This window comes from Eretmochelys imbricata, chromosome 1 (genome assembly GCF_965152235.1).
Source record: "Eretmochelys imbricata isolate rEreImb1 chromosome 1, rEreImb1.hap1, whole genome shotgun sequence".
NCBI lineage: Eukaryota > Metazoa > Chordata > Testudines > Cheloniidae > Eretmochelys > Eretmochelys imbricata.
The window spans coordinates 225,992,620-226,011,917 of record NC_135572.1 but is presented as its reverse complement, the minus strand read 5'-3'; the positions used below and the strand labels follow the sequence as shown (position 1 = coordinate 226,011,917).

Below are 19,298 nucleotides of genomic sequence, written 5' to 3'. Positions count from 1 at the left end.
CAAGCTTAAGCCTGGGTGGGCTTCACAAAGCAGGAGAGAGTGTGTCCCGGTGGTGGGCATTTGCCTGGGATATGCGATCCCCATGTTCAAATCCCCATGCTGCCTAGTTTGGTGCAAGGGCTTGTACCCAGCTCTCCAGCCTCCAAAAAGATTTGACCTGGGCTGTTTCTCTCTCTCTCTCTCTCTCTCTCTCTCTCTTTTTGGCAAGACTGGGTTGACCTGGTTTAGGCACTTAACTCCAGGAGAGGGTTCATGGCTGTGAATCTAACTACCTTTGAGAGGTGGAGCTTAGGCCTCAGCATTTCCTATTGGCTAATGTAGCTTGCTGGCTCTGTGAATCCCTTTCTTAGGTGCCTCTCTCTCTCCATACAATGCATGGGGAGCCTCAAGAGCAGATTCACAAAGTTTCTTAGGTGCCTAACTCCACATTTGGGCTGTGAATTCCACTGGGTGACATGTTGCCTAGGAGTTAGGTGTTGCAACACCTAAGTTCCCTTTGTGAATATAACCTTCAATGCCTTGTTATTAAGCCTCAGGAGGGAGCATGGATTTACAATGAACAGATCTTGCCTGAAAAACTAGTTTTTGCATTTTGTGACAGGATTACAAAGTGAGTGGAGGAAGGGAATGTGCTAGATGTCCTGACTATGGATTTTAGGAAAGCTTTTGATGGTGTCTCATGAAATCTCATTCTCTAAAGGAATCCAAATTGTCTTGGATATAAATATTGGTGTGTGTTGATTTAAGCCCAGCTCAAGGATTGAACTCTAAACAAGGAAAGGGTAATGATAAATGACAAACTATTGTGGGCCTGACTGAATTCCTCCTGAAGTCAATAGAAGGACTCCCCTTGACTTCACTGGGCTTTGGATCAGGCCCTGAGTTTGGAAGAGTGTGTAACAGAGAACCATAGGGTACATTATTAGGTCTAGCCTTCATTAGTTATCTGGAGTGGGGAGTAAACAGTGGGCTAATTGCAAACCCCAGTGAGGACAGGAAAATAACACAAAGAGACCTCAGTGGGATTTGAGGTCATGTGCTTGAAGTTAGGGTTGTGCTTTGCTGGACTGGGGCCATAATCTGTAGTTGCTGTTCTCTCCCCTCCAGTGTTTTAACGTGATATGCTTCAGTGAGCACCAGGAATCCCCACCCACACTTTTTGACCAGAGCCTACTTTGTCCCAATCTGAGAGGACATTTAAAAGTCCACAGTGTGAGTAGTCATATAAGAGCCCATTGATGTACACAGTTTTTTAATACCAGCCTCAGCAGCAAGTTAATTGCTTCCTTTTTCTGCCCTTGATTAGTACAGCTGGACTGGGATGGCTATGACCTGTGGCTCACAGCCTGGAGGCTAACAACCAGAAGACAAGCATGCAGAATCCTTTGTGTCTTTACGCTGTGCAGCCCTGGTTCAGCGTGCTGTTCCTACAACACAGCAGGCCCCACTCTGGTTTCCGCCAGCCTTGGTTACTCCATGCAGAGGTGACTCTCAGCACACTCCCAAATTTCCCCAAAGCCACCTGCCCTGAAGTGTCCAGCCCTCTCCTTCATTCGCTCTTTCTGCTGTTTACTCATCCGTACACTTTCCTTTACTCTATCTCCTTCCCAAAATAAACAAACAGAAAATAATAAAACCATAACCTTTCTTTGGACTGTTCCCAGCCTCCACACTTGTAAATCCCTGACAGGTGTTTTACCAGAGCTTGAGGTATAAACCTCAGTTAAAATAGCAGGCTGTGTGTCAGTCCTGGTTAGACTACGCCAATGTCACATTTTGAGGTGCAATCCAGACCAGCGAGGGGTTGTGGCACTTCCTGCTTTGTAACCCTGGGTACCTTAAATGCTCTGCTGCTGCGGCTCACCACCTGGACACTGACAGCCAGCAGACAAGTAGGCACTGAGTGTCTGTTTACTTTTGCAGCTCTGGTATGGCACTCTGACCCCAGCACTGTGCCTACATCCCCACCTGAAGAAGAGCTCTGTGTAAGCTCAAAAGCTTGTCTCTGCCACCAACAAAAGTTGGTCCGGTAAAAGATATTACCTCACCTACCTTGTCTCTCTCATCTCCTGAGATCAACACAGCTACAACAACTGTTAAAGTGCAGTCATTCAAAGGCTAATGCTGAGAACTGGCCCATGGAGAATTGCTGAATGATTAGATGGTGTCAAACAGAAGGTGTTGCCTTAGGGCCTTGGGGAAGCTGCCCCTTTTCTCCCCCCTCAGTGGCCCTGCCCTACCGGCTTAGTTTCACTTCTGGCTCAGAGCATGCCTAATCCCCACCCTCAAAAGACTGCCAGCGGAAGAGGTGCCCCCCTGTACTCCCATAGCCTGATGGGTTAGCACACTCATTTAGGATTTTAGAGATCCATGTTCAAATCCTCACTCTTCCTGATTCAATATAGGGACTTAAGCCCAGGTGCCCCAGCGCCCACGTGAGGTCTCTAACCAGTGGACTATTGGTTTACAGGGGATGCTCCCTTTTTGGATTTTCTTGAGAAAGGGCTCATCTGGCTTAGGTGCCTAACTACTGGAGAGTGTTTGCAGCTGTGAAATTTTCCATGGGATGGGAATTCTGGTTCCCACATACCTGCAGCAGCTGCCCATGAGGGGGCTTGTTTTTTTTAACTCAAGCAGTAAATGCTTGTACGTTTAGAACTATAGTTCTGGGCTTCAGATCTCTCTGTCAGTCAGAGTGGTGTATTACATGGACACCGGGTGAGGGTATAGAGTCTGCTAAAGTCAAGTCCACTTCCTGTCCCCATCAGTCCCTCTCTTCTCTTTCTGTCAGGATTGAACATCTTTAGCTGAGCCTGAGGACTAGCCAACCCAGCCTCTGGGCAGATTCATGAGCTCAGCTGGGTTGTGGTAGCCAGAAGGCCAGCTTTCAAGTTCAGCAACAGCAGGTTATTGGCTGCTCAGTGCTTTAGCCTGCAGCTGTGACCATGCTTGTCCCTGCCCTGCTTCAGTTCTGGCTTTGTTCCTGTCCTGCTCCTGCCTTACTCCTGGTTTCTGACTCTGGGCCTCAGTGTTGGCTCCTGTTTCTGGCTACCTCAGTCTGGTTCTAACCATTGAGCTGGACTCCTGGCACCTGGGCATGACATTAATGCTCTGTAAGCATGATATAGTCTGCACAAAACTCATATGCCCTTGTAGTATGAAAAGTAACCAATGTCCTAGTACATCTGTTGCTGTTGGATGAGGAGGGTGGGAGGGGGAGGCCACTGAGACTGGGGCAGAGACAATGTGGCCGTTGCCAGTGATTGGGTTCAGTGATGGTCTGGGCTTCAGGACATGTTGGGGTCCTAGGTTCAGGTATAGTTGCCTTAAGAGATAATCTGGCAGTGGGAGAATTCTAGCCTTTAATACTGTGATGGTAAATGCAATGTGCTCTCTAAATACTCAGGACTCTGAAAATAATTTTTTATCCCCCACACTTTTTCACAAAAATGTTGTGAACTTGTAGGTTTTTTTACTTGAAAGCATATGAAGTTTTTTAATTTTGTGATTTGATGTGAAAAGATAGGCCTTTGTCTAAATTAAGCTATGAATTTTAAATTTGTAAATCTGGACATTTCTGATCAAAACAAAGACCACTTTTAAGGGAAGATGGAACCATTTTCTCTCCAGTCTGTCCTGTTTTGACCAAACCATTGCTTCCCCAAAAAACTCAGAAGGTTTCTTATTCAACTGAACCAGTTTCATTAAATTAAAATGCCATGTGAAAACTTAGATTTGGAGGTTTTGAGTTTCTTTGACTATTGCTCCACTTGTCATCCATATTTTTCCAAGGAACATTCAGAAACATTCCGACTACTGAAGAAATTTATTATTCTGATTGCTGGGAGACACCACCTTTCTGATGAATATGAGAGCTTGCAGCGTTTAATGGTCTGTCTGTATTTCAGGCCAAATTCCAACAGAGGCATGCACGTACCGGTGTCCCTGTGCACATACAATTATCTTTTTGCGTACATGGCCTTTTCTGCACCCATTAACTTTAAGCACCTTTGGTTTTCTTATTGCTTGTTATACTGAGAGATTGCTCAGCTGCCATAACAAACACACTGTCTATCCCACATCTGGTTACATTACAGAATCAGAACTTGTGGTAGTGTTTAACAGTGCAGCGTGGGATGTTTATCTGCTCTGCCCTTCATGGTTTCATTTTCTGACTGTTCTACGTTTAGGGAAGCAAAGAGCAGCAGCTCCTGCAGTCTGACCCAAGCAAGCAAACACATGCAGATTTGTATGCAGCATTAATGAGGGATTTACTGGTCTTCTTTGTTATGGTTCATCTTTTCTTTGGTTTGCCCTTTTGCGCAGGGCATGCATTATGCAATGCAGTTGAGGTCATCTTGATCGTTTTATTAATAGTAATAAATAATTCAGTGCTCACCAACAGAGCCCACATCGCCCAAGGCCAGAGCCCGGTCCATTAGAGCAGCTACAATCTACCACCTGCTTTTAGTACTGAGCTTCAAGCCCATGTTCTCAAGGGACCAACTCTGGAGTGAGCTGGGAGGTCAGACTCCATGGCACATTCAGTCTCTGCTGAGACTGCCCACAAGAGGCCACCTGTGATGTCTATTTTGGTGATATGCACTCTTGTCCCACTATGAAATGGATTTAGATCAACTCTCCATTTCACAAAGGTCACAATGAACAAATATCAGATGGAAATACCTTTCCCTTGCTCCCAAGGTGAGCTGGATTTGAACTCATGGCCTAGAGAGGAAAAACTTCCTATCAAAATCTAGCTCTGTAGGTATTTATTTGTCTCCCTCACTGCAGCATCTTGCACCTTCTCACTATTTAAAAAGAGAAATAACCATCAGTGAGCACCCGTGTGTTTCTTTAAAACACATTAATTTCTCAGATACTAAAATGAGAGGTGACCTAATGCCCAATATGGAGTGCCAGTCTCCTCAGTCCTCTAGCCCTGCCTTTCAGATGCTTTGATTAAAAGTAATAGTGGGTTTTTTTCAGGTATTATCTGCCTGCCTACATACTAAAGTACTACTCAACATAAGGGAGGCAGACTCTGACCCTAAATCATTCTGCTGATTATGCAAATGTATCTTTAGTTTTCAGACCCTGCCCTTTGGGCATTCAGCAGTAGAGCCTCCGGCATCCAGCCCCCCCAGGAGAAAAGGGAGATCCTGCCAACAGAGTTCCCTCCCCAAGCCAAGGGGAACAGAATGGTCCTATCTATTCCCTCCCCTTCCCGATGCTTTGTAACATGGAAGTTGGGGACAACCCTTGTGCTCCCTGACATCACAGATCCACTCTTTAGGCACATACATGAATGCACATGTGCACACACATGTAACTCTGACAGACCCCACTTGTCAGCAGGTGGGATTCACCCTGGGACCTCTGAAGTTTAGTGCATGAGCCTCAAGCCAACTGGCTGTTAGCTAAGGCTGTAGAGCAAACTCATTAATCTCTCTAAGTGGTCTCGATGCCACTAGATGGGACAGAACACCATACCCAGGAGGTGTGTGAGTTACCTACTTCCCCTAGCTGAGGAAGCGTGTCCTGAGCTTCAGCGACTTTCCAGTTGAAATCCCGGACGAGCCCCCACTTGTAACGCCAACAGATCCCGCTCGTCGGCAGGCAGGATTGAACCACACACACACACACACACGTTTGCATGGCTGGCTACGGGCCTGCTTGGGACATGGATTCCTTTCACCTACATGCACTTCCTTGTCCCCCTTCTCTTCCTCATGCCGTGTCCCATCACATAAGATAATAGGTGGAAACTCCACCCCATAGAATATCAGGGTTGGAAGCAGTGATGAGCTGCCAAAATCTTAACAACTGGTTCCTTCCTCACCCTAGGAGGGAGTTGTGGCCCCCCCCAGGACCCCTGCCCCATCCACCCCCCTCCCCTGCCCCCTGACTGCCCCCGGAACCAGGCAGGAAGGTCTCGTGGGCCACCGTAGTGGGTGCCCACCCCACCCCGCCCCTAAGAGCCAGAGGGACCTGTCGGGGGGCGAGGTGGGGAGTCCCCGAGGTGCTTACCTGGGGCGGTTCCCAGGAAGCATCCGGCAGGTCTCTCTGGCTCCTAGGGGTGGGGTAGCATAGCTGGGGGGGAGCAGGGGGAGCGGCCATTCCCCCCACTGATCACATCAAAAGTGGTGCCTTAGGCACTGACTCCGTGGGTGCTCCAGGGCTGGAGCACCCATGGGGAAAATTTGGTGGGTGCAGAGCACCCACCATCAGCTCCCCACCCCGCACCCGGCCTCAGCTCACCTCCGTTCTGCCTCTGCCTCCTCCCCTGAACGCACCGCCCTGCTCTGCTTCTCCGCCCCCCGGTTCCCCCAGAATCAGCTGTTCGTGCGGGAAGCCAGGGCGGGCTGAGAAGCAAGCGGCGGCTTCCTGCTCAGGCCTAGGGAGGTGGCGGTGAGCTGGGGCGGGGAGCGGTTCCCCTGTGCCCCTCCCCCTGCCAGGTTACCTGCTGCGGCACGGGCGGACCTTCTCGCGCCCCCCCCGCCCCAGCTCACCTCCTCTCCACCTCCTTGGGCCTGAGCACGAAGCTGCTGCTTGCTTCTCAGCCCTCCCAGGCTTCCTGCGCGAACGGCTGATTCGCGGGAAACCGGGGACGGAGAAGCAGAGCGGGGCGGAGCGTAACTCAAGGGCGGAGGCGGAGCGGAGGTGAGCTTGGGACGGGGATGAGGGGAGCTGCCAGTGGATGCTCTGCACCCACCAAATTTTCCCTGTGGGTATTCCAGCGCCGGAGCACCCACGGAGTCGGCGCCTAAGGAGCCACTTTTGGCGGGTTGTTAAATTTAGAAGCCCTTTTAGAACTAGTTGTCCCACGCAGGACAACTGGATCTAAAAAGGCTTCTAAATTTAACAACCAGTTCCAGCTCACCACTGATTGGGAGGGACCTCAGGAGGTCATCTAGTCCAACCCCCTGCTCAAAGCAGGACCAATCCCCCATTTTTGGCCCAGCTCCCTAAATGGCCCCCTCAAGGATTGAACTCACAACCCTGGGTTTATGAGGCTAATGTGCAAACCACTGAGCCCCATCTTTATTGACCCTTCGTGAATCCAGAGCAAAGGTGCTTGATCACTTTACCGGTAAAACAACTGCCTCACATACTCAGCCTGGGATCTGAGAGTCAAGCTGGGCTTTTTCCTTCTCAACCATCATTAGCAGTAATCAAGAGTCCACAGGTAAATTCTACCTTCAGTGACCCCGTGGAGCCCAGCTGTAGTCAGTACGGAGGACACACGTGTACATGAGGGTGGAATTTGACCCTGCTGTCAGAGCTTACAGCAGCTAGTGACTCTGCTCATGAGTCACAAGGAAGAAGAGACTCCTGCTCCCTCTCGTGGAGCTGTGTTGGCTCAGCAGGGTGAACACGAGTTGAGAGCGGTGTCATTACAATAAGTAGATTGGCCTCTGGTTATGCTCCAGGAGCAGATTTGCTGAGTAAAAAGGTGCTATTTTTGCAGTCACTTTTCAGGGCAAAACCACGCTTCAAGTGAATGTACAGCCGAGGAGTGGTGCTTGTTGGGGAGCCCACACAGCAGCAGTACAAGGGTCTCTCAAACAGCACCTTTCACCAGCGTGCTCCACATCATAGCTGAAGGGATCATCTATGGGGTTTACAGGGTATCCATGCTCATTCAGAGCTTGGCCTCTAATGAGGCTGCCTTTTTATGGAAGCTATTCAGATACCATGGTGATGGGAGACTTTATAAAAATCTAGATGTATAAATAAGCTGGATAGCCAGACAGACTGTGGATTAAAGCACATGCTTCAGAGTATGATGGAATAGGAAATAGGTCACATAGTTGTGCAGTGATATCCTTGCCTGTGTATGTGAGAATTTCCTTCCTGATACCAGCTAGTGGTCAGTTTATGCTATGCACCATGGCAGTTGATAGCCCTCATCATTTTAACATTGCTAATATCACTGCAGATGCTGTTCCTAATATTAACACTAGCTAGGGTAATATTCAAATGTTTTAAAAAGAGATCAAGGTATTTGTCTCAGTTATATCCTGAAACAGTGAATCATAGAAGTTAATTATACATCGGACAAAAAAATACACGATTGAGTATTACTTTCACCCTTTAGGAAGAGGCAGAGGAGAGGCAGTGTTGCCTAGTGGATAGATCCCTGGACTAAGGCTCAGAAGACCTTGATTCTATTCCCAGCTCTGCTGCTGGGTGACCTTCGGGAAGTCACTTCCCCTCTCTGCACCTCAGTTTCCCCATCTGTAAAATGGGGATAATGACATTGAGTTTCTTTGTGAAGTGCTTTGAGATCTACTGATGGAAAGGGCAAGATACTAGCTAGGTATTATTATTTGATTATAAATCACTCTCGATGACAAGGATGTCTCTGGTTTTTCCAGGCATGGATTAAATAGAAAAAATGATTTAGAGGGTCTTCTGAAAGGAATGACTGAATTAAAGGTGGAAGAAAGCAATGTCCCCTCTCACCTGCTGATCCATGGATCTTTAGCATTCCCTGTCGGATTAGATGACTCCCATCAGTCATTTCTTGCAGCTGCTCACTATGGAAGGGGTCGTGCTGTGGTAGCCAGTCACGAGAAACAGCTCTATGCACCAGCAATGAAAACTTTTATCCTCAACGCTATCCACTGGCTGGAAGCAGAAAAGGGAGGGAAAGTTGGCCTTGGAAACAACATGCAAAACCTTTGCCCTCTGCTAAGTCAGGAGAAGATCTTGTGTGAGCTAGCAGACCTGGAGGACAACCTGTGTGTGTATTGCTGCACAGCCAATAGTGACAGAGGGGCAGAAAAGATGCAGAAGTTTGTTGCAGAAGGAGGTAGACTGCTGATCAGGGGACAGGCCTGGTCATGGGCTACAGGCAATACTGGCCATCATGCCATTGCTGAGTATCCCAGCAACCAAATATTGAACAAGTTTGGAATTGCAATCCTGGAGAAAATCCTTGCGGTATTGAAATACCCGGCTGTATGCTTTGAAGATGTTTCCTCCCATTACCACTTTCGCTGGGTACTCTTTCAATTTCAGCAATACCTTAAGAAAAAAGAGGCTCTAAAACCCCATCTTTCTCATGGATCAAGAAGCTGGGGGAGGATTCGACAGCATTCATAAAGATCCCAGCTCAGGACTCTCCACCTTTATTCTCCATTCAGAAGGAGCCAGCTGAGCTGGTCCTGGCTGGTGGAGTCCCCCATGTCAGTGCAGAAACCCCATCAAAGGGAAGTTTGAGGAAGCAGTTTTAACCCACTTAGCTGCAGAGCTGTACAATATCTTCCCTGAATTCCAAAAATAAGCACCTCCCCTGAGTCAAAATCCTTTAGAAACTCCCCTGGCCTATCCTGTGACTGTTCAGATAGATGGAAGAAATGAAGGTAGGACACATCTTTCTTTCTTTCTTTCTTTCTTTCTTTCTTTCTTTCTTTCTTTCTTTCTTTCTTTCTTTCTTTCTTTCTTTCTTTCTTTCTTTCTTTGTATTTCATCAGATTGTCTCTGCAGTGCCTCTGGATGGAGTTGGGTGCTTTGGCTGGCATGCTCAGCACCTGCTCTAGGGACATAAGGCCCAGTTGAGGTGTCTCAGGTTGGGCACTGAGGCATCCCAAATCACTAGTCACTTTTGAAGATTTAGGCCTGGGCTCTTTTCTGCCTTCTGTGTCACAGACAGATTTGTTATTTCAGTTCTAACTGCAGGGCCACCTGGTCTGTAAATTATGCCATTAGTTACACCTGTGCAAAGCAACAGGGTCGCATGGGTGTTGAGGGTGTAATTTGAAGAGCCCGTGTACAGTTTTCATTCTCTCATAACTCAAAAGAGGCAAAAGGGATTTTGCTCAAACATATCAGAAAAATTCAACTTCAGCCATAGACCACGCTTGGAAAGTTTCACCCACCCAAAGTAAAAGCTTCAGAAAAATAAGCGCATGCAAAATCCGTAAATCTGGATGGAAACTGTTATTCATCCTTAACTCTGAAGGTCATGACCCCTATCATATGATCTACCTGTGTTTCTGTCATGTCAGCTGCTGTGATTTCTTATAGGCATGACGGCATGGAGAAGCACTGGACTCTATATTCCTCCAGGAAAAAAAGCCATTCTGCTATTCCCCTCCACTGCCATCAGGGCTAATCTGATGGTGAGTACTTTCCATTGCTCTGAATTACAATCAGACAAACCATTCTCATTTCCTTGTGTAACCCACAGACCTCGTGGGTGTGGTGTTCTATCCCATCTAGTGGCACTGAGACCACTTAGAGAGAGAAAATGAGTCTGCTCCACAGCCTTAGCTACCACGCAGCTGGCTTTTAGCTCATGCGGTAGAGGCCCATGCACTAAACTCCAGAGATCCTAGGGTTGATCCTGCTCACTGACGACTGGGGTCTGTTGGCGTTACACTTGCACTTTGTCTTTTGCTGTACTGACACCAGATACATGAGCAATTGCTTCTCATGTTTATGCCATCAAAATCCTGGAAGGTGGCTCTTTCCATTGCCTGAGGCCACGCTGCCGTGCTTCTTCCTTTCAAAAGTTACTCCACCAAAATATGCAAACCCAGCACATCATCTATGATCTCCTTCATCTGCTCTAGACTACTCCCACCAGGCCACATAGATCTGGCACTTCACTTCTGACCAAGTCTTTCCTCCTCTTCAGGCTGCTTTCTCTGCAGAAACTCTTGTGTCTCTATGAATGGAAGAGATGTAGCTACCACTGCCAGTCATAAATCTATAGCCTCCCCCTCACATTTGAAAATGTCTATCTCTGTCTTCTGCTTCCATCCTCTCTTATCTCCAGGCCTCCTAATTCTAATAACTTGTTTTCCTTCAGGATTTATTGGACTTTGTTATTAGGACATAAGAGTAACTGCACCAGACTCAATCCATGTTCCACCTAGTCTAACGCTCTCCGATAGTGGCCCATACCGAATGGTAAAGGGAAAGGTATAAAACCCACATAATGCTATACTGTGGCAGGCAATTCCATTCCTTTAAGGGGACAGCAATAGGAGGAACTATGGAACAGATTGTGCCTGTCCCTGAGTGGATGTACAAGGAGCCTTCCCACTCCACTCTGACAATCACAGTCACATTCCTTGCACACAGGTGACAGCATAGTCACAAGATGGGAATACTGTGGTTCTGAAGAAAAAAAGATCACGGATCGCATAATATTTGATCCCGTGTTCTCTTAGGCCTTGGGGATTTGCCCCAGTTTCAGCCATCAATGGCCAGTCCTCGAGGTTGCATACTCCTAGTGTAGATAGGGTAATCTGCGGCAGATTTTGCAGTCATTTGCCCTGGTGCAGTTTACCCCTGTTTCCAGCAGGGGTAAGCTCCACCGGTCCAAATAGTGGCTTTGCCTATCCACATGAAGTGTTTGCATCAGTGCAGTGATGCCGGTGAGGGGGCACAGGTGGGGCAAATGACCACTGTAGACAAAAGCCTAGTCACATTGGAAGCACCCCCAAAGGGAAAAGCCTCCTGTAAATCAGCACAGGGAAGGAGGATTCTGCTTCCTCTGTGGAAACCTAGTTGGAATGTTCGGTTTAGATGCTTGGGGCTCAGTTCTGCCTTCAAACTCCTCCATGCTGCTCTCATCTGAGTCAACGTGAAGTGTCCTCGCCTATCCCAAGGCGTAACCAGGTCCTGTGCTGTGTAATATTGGCACTAGCCAATGGAAAGAAGAGTGTGTTGCTTATGGGAGTTGGGTAAATATATATTAAATTCAGGGCAGTGGCATATCTAGGATAGGAAAACTGGGTGGGCCCCGGCTTTTGGGTGGGTGGGCAATGACGGGGGGCCGCTTCCCCTCACAGAGGTTTTGTGGGGTCCTGGGCCAGGACAAGTGGGGGTTCCTCCCCACTCCTTCTGCCTGCAGGACCCCCTCCTGCTGGAGAAATGCGGTCAGGGTGTGGAGATGCCCCGATCCCCCCCGCCCCCACTCCTGCTGGAGAGCAGGATCCGTGAGCGGGGTCTTGCCCTGCTCTGCCCCACCGGTGCACCTGCTGGGGAGTGGGGTCAGGGCGTGATTTGCGTGGGCCTGGATGCTAAGTGGCATGGGCTGCGACCCACCCAGACCCACCCCTGTCTACACCCCTGGTTCAGGGATGAACCATTCCAATCTGTTGCCTCTCTGGTGCCTTTAGCTGAACCCTAACTTTTCCAGGTGCAGATTGGCTGTCACTCTGATGACCTCGGGGATGCAGAGGAGCTGAAGCGCCCTCCTGTGGTCATCAGAAGTTTAACATTGAAACTGCAAAGATGGAAGTCCCTAGTCGGTGGGGTGGCCTCATCTACGTCCTAGTGACAGAGAAATGAACACTGGGCCAAATATCTGTCACCACAGAAGGGGCTATGCAGGCTTCTTTTTCAGGCTTAATAAGTGGACACTATTCCTAACTGAAGACAAAAGAATAAAGACATATTTCCATGCTGCTGACTTGGCCACATTTTCCTGCATTTTCCACGGTCGCATGTTATATCGTCTGCAGCTGAAGACAGCATAGTCCTAGGGATAAATGTTGCACCAGGGGAATTGCCCATAAACTCATTGCAGAAAGTGTTCTGTTCCTAGCCTGGAGTTCTATTTTATCGGTCTGTCTACCCCCCACCTCTGTGACATCATCACCATCTGCGTATCTGAGCTTCCTAGCCTCACTTGAAGTGGCTTGGTATTAAAAATGTTTCCACTCTTCAGCCAAACAGTGGGTGTCATACATGAGGGTGTCATTGGAGCTAATCAGTCCCCAGCACGTTTTATAATACATCTCCACGAAGTCTACCAGTTGGTGTGATAGAAACAACCCTATCCAGAGGGACTATGAAGTTAGGATGATTCTATTGGGTGGGTTTTGGTGGAGCCGTCCTTCTTTTATTTATGTATAAAAAATCTTTTCAGCCAATGACATTTGGCTTTAAATGCTGAATTAGGGGAAACCAGCATATCTGCCTGGCAGGACACCGCCCGTCACTACCCTGCTCCGTGGGCTGAACTGGCTAGTTGGAACATCATCCTGACAGTACCTGCTGATGACACCCGCAATATAGAGAACCAAGAGACTCTGCTTTTCCTCTGGGAGCAGATCTTGACAGCCATAGCCAAACTGGCAGTCAAACCAGCAACTTTTCCAAGGCCAGAGAGGATTGTGGCAGATGTTCAAATAGCTACGGGCAAGAATAATAATCATAACATTTTACCTTTCTCTACGATCAATATTTCTAAAGGGACCCTAGTGCATTAAAGTTACAACCCGATCTTGAAGATCCTTATTTATATGCATCATTCCATTGACTTCAGAGGACTAGCCATGTGAGTAAGGATTACTTGTGTGACTCAGATTTTCCTCTATACATGTCACATCACCTGATACTGAAATGCAGCCAGCTCAGGGGAAGAATACAGTAGTTTTTTAGAGAGAGAGAGTGGCAGGCAGATGTAGGATAACAGTTAACCTATGCATCATTGCACCTACTGCTGTGGGAGTGAACCATGGTGAATGGGGACGGAAAGAATAGAGCTGGTCCATTGGGACCTTATGTTAAATTAGGGCATTCAGTCAAGCTTTAGGTAGTTTGGTAGATAATGTGGCTCTGGAGATATGCATGCACAAAAGCTCTTAAAGCAGGATGGAAAGTGGTGTGTTGTGTATCAGCAAAATGCTGCTTTCAGTTGTTTAGAAAGCAAATGCAGCTTTATGACAGTTCACTAATGAAACACCTGTTAGAAAGTAGGTCCTAATGGCTCTGTGCTCTAACTGAAGCGTTGGTAATAGGTAGTAGAAGCCCTCTGAGACCAAAACTTGCCAATTTTCATAGTTGTACCTGTTTTAGGGGATCTGTTTTAATCTGATCACAAAAGAAGCTGCTACAATCTCACAGTTTGTTTCTTTATGAAAGATGGCAGTCATCTCTAACTTTATGAAAGATGGCAGTTTCAGTGGGTTTGAAGCTAAGCTACTCTCAACTAGGCTGATCTCCGTATCTCCACAATCTCCGCAGGCGGAAGAGATGTTGCCCGAGGAAAGATGACCACTGTCTCTTATTATTTGCAGCGCTGCGCTCAAACAAGCTGCTTGATCCCTGTTCTCCCGTATGAACAAAACCTGAAAAGATGTTCTGGTTTGGAAAGCAAACAGCTTTAACTCAAAGGTAGACAGGGGTCAGATATGCTGAGGGCTTGTCTTCACTGCAGAATTGTCTCGAGTGATAACCCAAGTGTTGCCCCTAACTTGCATCCCTTCCATGCAGCCACACACACAACCCCTTTCCTCAAGTGTGGTGGTGCTTTTCGCTTGATTTGGCTGGCCTGTCAGGAGGTATAGGGCATGTTTACAGAACAGCTAGATGCCCGTGGCTCCAGCCCGGGGCTTTGGCACCTTCCCACCCTGCAGGGTCCTAGAATCCAAGCGCCAACTCAAGCCCAGACATCTACACAGCAGTGAAACAGCCCTGCAGCCCTAATCCCGTGAGCCAGGTTGGCTGGCATGGGTCAGCCATGATGGTCTAGTTGCTGGGTAGACATACCCATACAGCCTGAGTTAGCACAGCTTGTCAGCTAATACAATGTGCATGTCTACATTGCATCAGGTTGTGTGATTGCAGCACACAAAGACATACCTGAGCTAGCTTTAATTTATTTAGCGTGGGTACCGGTAGCAGTGAAGCCACAGCAGCATAGTCTTCAGTGCAGGCAATACAAGCCTGGGACCCTGGGTAATTAATTAAACCTGACCTCCAATTTTACTGCTGCAATATTACATACATTTGTGCCCATTCTTTCTGGTGAGTGCGAAGTATCAAATTTACATGCAAAACCAGTCGGTGTTGTGACTACCCAACAGATGTGTAAACATTAACAGTAACCCACAAAGTCAGAAGGTTTTAAAATCATGCCCTAAGCCTACTATGGCTGTCTTTGCAAGAGTATGTTAGCTCTGATTATCCTTGCCAACCTCCTGTTCTGCTGTCATTCACCCTGCAGTGTAAACAGTCTTCTGCATCTTTTTCTGGCCTAAAGTATGAACTGGAGTGATGCTGTACAAACAGATGTGTTCCAGATGCCTGCATTTCAGTGACAGGAGAAGGGATTCCTCCATGACTCTGTGTGTGTGTGCATAGAGGGATGGATGTGTGTGCAAAGAGGGACGGGTAGGTATTTTCTAAAGTGCTGTGAGATCCTTCCAGATGAAAGATGTTATATAAACAAGCTGTCTATGTGTGTGTTTTCATATGAATATATAGAATTAAAGCAGAAAATAGAAAGCTCTTTAAAGAAGTGTTTGCAAACTAGTTTAATAGTGCTAAAGAGTTATTTTTATTTTTGTACATGTACTTAGACTTTTTCAGACAGCCACATTTGTAAAAAAGAAAAGAAAAATATTCCAAGTGAAGATCAGGGCCTGCTCCACCCAGCAGCGAAAGACTTACTCATTGTTCAGGAAATTTTTTCTAAAATACTAGGGAAGGGAATTGTATTTTAAATTATGTTTTTGTTTTGTTTCTTTTCTGACCTTCAGCTGGAAAAGGCCTTTGGATGGGAATCCTTCATTCAAATCTTTTCTGAGTACCAAACATTGTGCCACGTCCCAGCAGACAATGACTCAAAGTGAATCTATGGGCAGCAAAGTTTTCTCAGCAGGTGCAGAAAAAATTGGCTCCTTTTTTTTAAGGCCTGGGGGTGGCCTATTAAGGAAGAGCTTTCCCAGCAGCTGGCCATATCATTCCCAAAATGGCCAGAGAATCCAATGGAGCAGTATCTTTCCCAGTAAGCGACCAGTTACAAACGTAAAGGAAAAGAAGATAAGCACAGCGCAGGGGGATGTAATAGTTGACCTCTCAAGGTTCCTTCCAGCCCAACATTGCTACAAGTCTATGATTCTATAATTCCACTTTATGACTGATCCAAGATTCTGCAATTGTTTTAATTGGCATCTGAATGGTAGAGAATGAATCTGAGTGATGGCTCTGCATCACACAGGGGATATAGGCACCCTCTGCTTAGCTTGTCCTCCCCCACCACCTTGAACTGTAGCCCTGCATCAATTCCCTCTCTTTAGCCATGGAAGAGGGAAAGACATTCCCCCTTTTAAAGCTTAGGGAACCAAACACCACAATAATTTCCCCTCTTCTCTTCCTCTCTGGCCTTTACTCTAAATGACTATGGGGTCTGTATTTAATTTGTGGTTGGAAAAAGTAGAGTTTGTTACTGAAAATGATCGGATGAAGAATGGAGACAGGGAGGAAAAAGATGATAAATACAAAACCAGGAGGATGTCAGGAATAATACAAATAGGCATTAATATAACTGTAAGGGTGAAATTATGGCTAAAATAGTCCTAAGAATAAGGATTGGTGGCCAACACATTTATGTTATGTTAGAAAATACCACATTCTACAAATGCCTGCAAGTTCTAAGAGCTGAATTGCCTTTGTTTTTCCCAGAGTTCTGTTCACTCATGCTGAGCTACATCCCACAATTCCCTGCAATAGCACAACTCAGCATTTGGCATACGCTGCTAGGAAACTTGTCAAAATCAAGATACATTTGTTCTCTGTCTCGGTACAAGCTGCTGGGGACGGTATCTTCACGGACTGGTACCTGCAGCGCTAGTACCCAAAAGAAAGATGAGAAAAGGAACAGAACAAGAGAAGGAAGTGGGACAAACTGATGGGCTGGATTTTAGTGACAGGCAAAAAGTTCTGTAACTTGTAAAATCATCATATAAGTACCCCTAGCTGAAATGTGCAACTTGGGGAGCAGGCTGTGAGAGTAACAATGCCGCACAAGACAGCTTCCTGGAGCCTGCTTTCTTATTGAACCTTTTCCCTGCACTATATTATTTTTGGCTTAGAGCAATAAACCTGACTGACATTGGTCATTAGGGGACTTGAATATATTTCATAATGAATCAAAGTGTGATCAAGCAATTGACTATACAATTTATCACCAGGATGGAAATTCAAAGATGAAATTGAGACTTTCCTGGTAAAATGGGTAGGCCAAACATGCTTGCTTTTTGTTATTTTGAAACAGGTTTCTCTCCTCTTATAGAAATGACAGTTTGTTAAACTAAAAAAATCTGTTTGATTTAAAAAACGGTGCTGGGCAGATGTCACAGGCAGTGAGAGGAAAGAGGGTGACCAGATGCCAGCATTGCCAACCCCACAAGGTGAAAAATCATGCCTGGCCCCCAAAACGATGGGATTTTTGAAAAAAAAAAGGATATCATAATTGTTGGTCTTTTGATTTTTGCATTCGCCTCCTCCGTGTGTGTGACAGGTGTGGTGCTGCCAACTCCCCCAGATTCATACAGGAAGGTGATTCTGGCCTTGCTGCAGGAGCTCTCTGGCTGCCTGATGGTTCAGAGCTTCCAGCTTCCCAAAAAAGCCAACATTCTAATCAATTAATTCTGTGCTCCCCCAGCCCAGCGGTGAATCGCGCTGATCAGCTAGTTCTGCCCCCAGCTCCCCTCCTGTGAGGAAGGTGACAGCTGCTCCCTCCCATCTTGAAAACTCCTCTGGCTCCGGAGTGGTGAGGGGGAGAGCTCTGCTTGCCTTCTTCAGCAGCTTTGACCGGCTGTTCTTCTCCAGGAGTCAGGGTTGTGGGGAAGAGAGCCCATCAGAAAGGGTTGTTCATACAGACTCTCCCATGAGTGCTTGGAATGCAGAACTTGCAGTGTCAGGTGCCCTAGTCTGTCTGTCTAGCTGCTGAACATTTGCAGCAAGGAATGCAGCCACCTCAACCCATATGTGGTCAACTGTATTGCCCCACCTTCACAGATATTGTAGAGACTGCAGCATGCAGTTATTGTAACACCAATATCAACATGTGTAGGTGGGCATAAGGAGGTGTTAACGCTGTGGTGAAGCCTTTGTTCATCTGGCTTTGTTGAGTCTATGTATGGCTTTGTTACCAAGAAAGCAGAGAGTATGCAGGGTCCCCAAAATACCGGTAGGGTTGGGTACACTGTGGATGTCAATGTTGTGAGGAGAGAAGAATGTGCCATTATGTCCATGCCTAAAAAAAAATCAGACTTAAAAAGTTCTGACATCATACCCTTTTCCGGCTCAACCCTTACAGACATCCAAGAACTGTCTGCAATGGTCCACCACAGCTTGCACCACAATGAAGCAGCAGAATTTCTCTTAACTAACTCATTGTGCTGGTGGCATGAGTACAGAATGAGCCTGTTCATACCATTTAAGTGTCCAGCACGGTTTGGGAATCATTTCTTTTCAAATCCCTCAGTGAGCTTGAGTACACTCGACACCTTGATCACAGAGCCCTGCAGCATATTATGTGTTGCCATACACCATGGTACCCACTGCAGATATCCCGACCTCAAACCGGTGCCTGCCTAACCGGTAATTAGCATCTACAGACTCAGTTTTCACAGAGCGCTCTCCATGCCTCCTTGGATGAACCCCTCTTTTAAATGCACTGATTTGAAAGTACAAAACGCTCAATAAACTCAGAGCAACTTTGATTTGTTTCTTCACATTTCCATGATAAAAATGATAATTGCAGCAAAATTTTCTGGAAACGCCAAGCACTGGGGAAACTGTGAGTAAGAATTTGAGTTGCCTTATAGCACCAATGCCATCACAAATTCCACATGAGGTCATTACCCTGAATTGTAACATCACTGTTATCAGAATCCTCTGGTTTGAAGAAAAGAACCAGTTAAACAACTTCTCCCCATTTTGCTGGTCCATCAAGGTGACAGAGAGACACAAATTAGCAAAGGGTTACAGAATATTTTATTAGAACTTTACACAACAAACAGAGCTGAGGCCTAAAAAAGCAAACAGGAAGCAGTTAAATAAGGCTCTGACAGTCAATGCATTGTTTAAAGGGATGGTATCAGGATAAAAATAATTGTTCCTTATGTTATAACTACCCCCTTAGGCTATTAACTCTGAAAGAAATGTAAGAAAAATTAATGTATTTCTCTTGTCCCTCTTTATGCTGTTTATTTACCCTTTGCCCCTCACTCATCTTGGAGAATGACCCTACATGAGGTCAATTTCATTTCTGCTCTGGGTCAGTTTCACTCTCTGGTCATCTGGCGTTAACCACACATTTAAAGTAAAAGAAAGTATTCTCTCTTCTCATTACTTGTGTTTTAATTTTGTTCATATTGGTTTTTGTAAAACTCTTCTCCTTCCTCCCTTTTACAATTCCCTACATCCATTTTTATATCAAAATACAATCTAGCTCTACAAAAACCTACCTTTTAGGGCTGAAACTACTGACTGTTTCATCCTCAAATCCCATTTCCACCCCGGGTCTCTTCCCTTTTGCG

General features: G+C 46.5%; 1 pseudogene; it reads left to right on the top strand.

Annotated features, from left to right (window-relative positions):
* Positions 1-2,707: 2,707 nt before the first annotated feature.
* On the top strand, positions 2,708-9,242 carry LOC144270627 (TRPM8 channel-associated factor 2 pseudogene; annotated as a pseudogene).
* The last annotated feature ends 10,056 nt before the right edge of the window (positions 9,243-19,298 follow it).